Genomic DNA, 3,101 nt, shown 5'->3' with positions numbered 1-3,101 from the left:
GAGAGAGTGGAAGGGAGGGGGGGGAGAGAGAGAAATATTGACATGAGAGAGACACATGGATTGGTTGCCTCCTCCCTGTGCCCCAACCAGGGCAGGGATTGTACCTGAAACCGAGGTACGTGCCCTTGACTAGGAAGTGAACTGAGGACACTTTGGTTTGAGGATCTAACCACTGAGTATACCAACAGGGCTGCTTCAGTAGGTTTTCATTGCCAACAAGTTACCCAGCTGTGTGGATGCATGTGGTTGGGGGCCACTGCTGGAGAAGTGGTCCCCGCTCACCCTCCTCCTGAGTCCTAACTCTCCCCCCAGGACAATGTCCAGGTGTGGGGACCAGGGTGGTGATGAGCAGACCTCCCAGACCCACAGCAGGGTCCATCCTGTGTGTGCTGGGTGTCCAGGTGGGTGTTCCAGCCACTGAAGTGGATTCACTGATTTCAAAGAGACTTTGCAGACCTGGAGTCACCATAGAGCAGCCAGCGTGGTTACCACACTGGGCAACCAGAGAGCTCTGACCCAGCAGAGTCAGCCAAACACGAGAACCCCCTGGGGAGCCACACACCACACCAGGCAAACCCTTATCTCTGGGTGTGTCCACCAAGCCCGGGTGAGGGAGAGGCTCCGTTGGTTGAGCATCATCTTGTGCAGCAAAATCTTGCCAGTTCCATATTCAGTCAGGGTACAAGCCTGGGTGGCGGATTCAATCCTCAGTCCAGGTGCTATAGGGAGCAACCAATCTCTCTCTCTCTCTGTCTCTCTCTCTGATGCTCAGTGAACTGTAAATGTCAAATAAAGGAATAATTCAGAACACACACATCTAAAAAACACGGTGGCCCTGGCTGGTTTGGCTCAGTGGATAGAGCTTTAGCCTATGGACTGAAGGGTCCCAGGTTCAATTCCATTCAAGGGCACATGTGTGGGTTGCAGTCTCCAACCCCCCGTAGGGGGCGTGCAGGAGGCAGCAGATCCATGATTCTCTCTCATCAATGATGTGTCCATCTCTCTCTTCCTTCTGCCTTCCCCTCTCAAATCAATACAAATATATATATATATTTTAGAAAATAAAAAATGTGGTGTATCTGACGTCCACATTGTACTGGGTATTCTGTAGGGAATCTGGCCACTCTCCTGGGACCTCCCTATTTTGCAACAAAATAAAGGACAACAGAGGACAAACAAGGGATAAGGGTTGGGTTGTGAAATATTTATTGAAACAACCAGCAAGACTGACAGTATGGGGCCAATAGGGAACAGGTTCAGGGCGGGTGGTGGTTAAGCCGGGAGAACGGAATGTCCCGTTCTTCCTCCCCCCCCCACCCCGCCCCCAGCTTCTGTCTCATCCACCCGGTTGTCCATGTAGTCTGTCACTCTGGGGTGGTGGTTGTAGCGATTCTTCCTGAACCGCGTCTGCTGCGCGAAGTAGTCGAAGCAGTCCTAGGGCTCGACTTCTTCCACATCTTCCTCATGTAGTAGAAGGCCACGCACTCCGCCACCATTCTGGTCTTCATCGAGCTCTTCTGTATACGATAAAAGTCTTTTCCAAAGATCATGAGTGCATGTTCAAAGCTCTGGACTTCTTCTTCTGTCCGCGCAGTCATTCCCTCCTGAGATGCCTTTCAGCTGCCGCAATACCTCTCGAGCGCCTCCTTGATGTTATGGTCGCACCTGAGCAGCTCATATAATGCCTGCTCATTGTCCCTGGTGAGTGCTCCGGCCGAAACCCCGTCCACCATTTTCTCATTTCCAATTCTGAATGCGGCCTGGACAAGGTACTCCTTCACTTTGCTCTCTGGAACCACACCAGACGCCAAAGGAGCTGGTCTCCATCTTCAGATGCTTTCTCATCATCATCATCATCATCATCATCATCACCATACTCTCCAAGATAAGGGGGGATCTCGGCCTGATATTGTAAACCAATCCTTATTTCCTTCCTCAAATCTTCAGGTGAGTTACCACTGTCTGTTTCAACATCTTCAATCTGATTCTTTATCTCCTTCACAAGTAGTATTTGAGCGCAAAGGCCTCGGGAAGAAGTCGGAAGCCTCGTGGAAAGTCAGCGACGGCATCAGGTTGTCTGCGGAAGACGGCGCCTCCTCGTCGTACACTGACAGCAGGTCTTTTGCTATTTCCTCCTTGTCCAGTGTCATGTCTGGCAGCTGGTCGGCAAGTTCACTTGGGGAGCCGTGGGCACTGGGCTCCACCGTGGCGGGCAGCACGGGCTCAGAGCCATAGAAGGCCAGCAGGTCTTCCAGAGGCATGCTTCCTTCCATTTCTAAGTCTTTAATTTCAGAGCTGAAGTTTTTATCCTCGTCCATCATCTCCTCTTCTTCAAGAGTTCTATCGTCATCTCTCTCTCTCTCTCTCTCTCTCTCTCTCTCTCTCTCTCTCTCTGTCTCTCACAGACAAGTTACCCCAAGATTCCCCTTTGATGTGGAGTCTACAGAACAAAGTGAATGACAAACACACTCCTAGGCACGGGGAACGGACTGATGGTCGTCACAACCGGGTCTGAGGATGGGGGAGGGAGGCACTGCAAGGCTCCCTAAGATGCACCCCCATCGCACCCCCCAAAATAAAATAGAATCCGGTCAAAATGTGAAAAGTAACCTAGACTAAGAAGCACTCGTTTAAAATAGAAACCTCGCCCTGCGCGTGAAGGGGGGGCAGGGGGACCCCTGATTTCCACAGAATCTCAGAAATGAGGCACAGCGCACACACCCGGGTGTTTAGAGACCAACCTCCATGCATCCATCCGTCCGTCCAACCATCCATCCGCCCACCCACCTATCCATCCATCCATCCATCCATCCATGCATTAGTCCTCACTCCCTTCCAAACCCCGGGTCTCGGACGCCCTCACCCCACTCACCGCCTCCGCAGCCCCCGCACCCGAAGCTCCTGCAGCACGGACTGGTGAATTCTGTGCCAGGCGCTAACACCCGCCTGTTTATATACCCGCTGAGGGCATCACTTCCTGTTCCCGCCCCGCCCTGTGATTGGTTAGAGACCCTGCAGGGTTGATCCATTTTTCATAATCCGCTCACACCTGGTTTCTGGGAGAGAAACGCCTGGGGCCGCATGGGGCGTGTTGGCGGATG

General features: G+C 52.5%; 1 pseudogene; it reads right to left on the bottom strand.

The window, feature by feature from the left end:
• Positions 1–1,272: 1,272 nt before the first annotated feature.
• Positions 1,273–2,318, bottom strand: LOC102429892 (annotated as a pseudogene).
• Positions 2,319–3,101: the final 783 nt, after the last annotated feature.

This window comes from Myotis lucifugus, unplaced genomic scaffold, assembly GCF_000147115.1.
Source record: "Myotis lucifugus unplaced genomic scaffold, Myoluc2.0 scaffold_1734, whole genome shotgun sequence".
Lineage (NCBI taxonomy): Eukaryota > Metazoa > Chordata > Mammalia > Chiroptera > Vespertilionidae > Myotis > Myotis lucifugus.
Note: the sequence above shows the minus strand (reverse complement) of the source record. Positions and strands in the feature narration are given on the sequence as shown.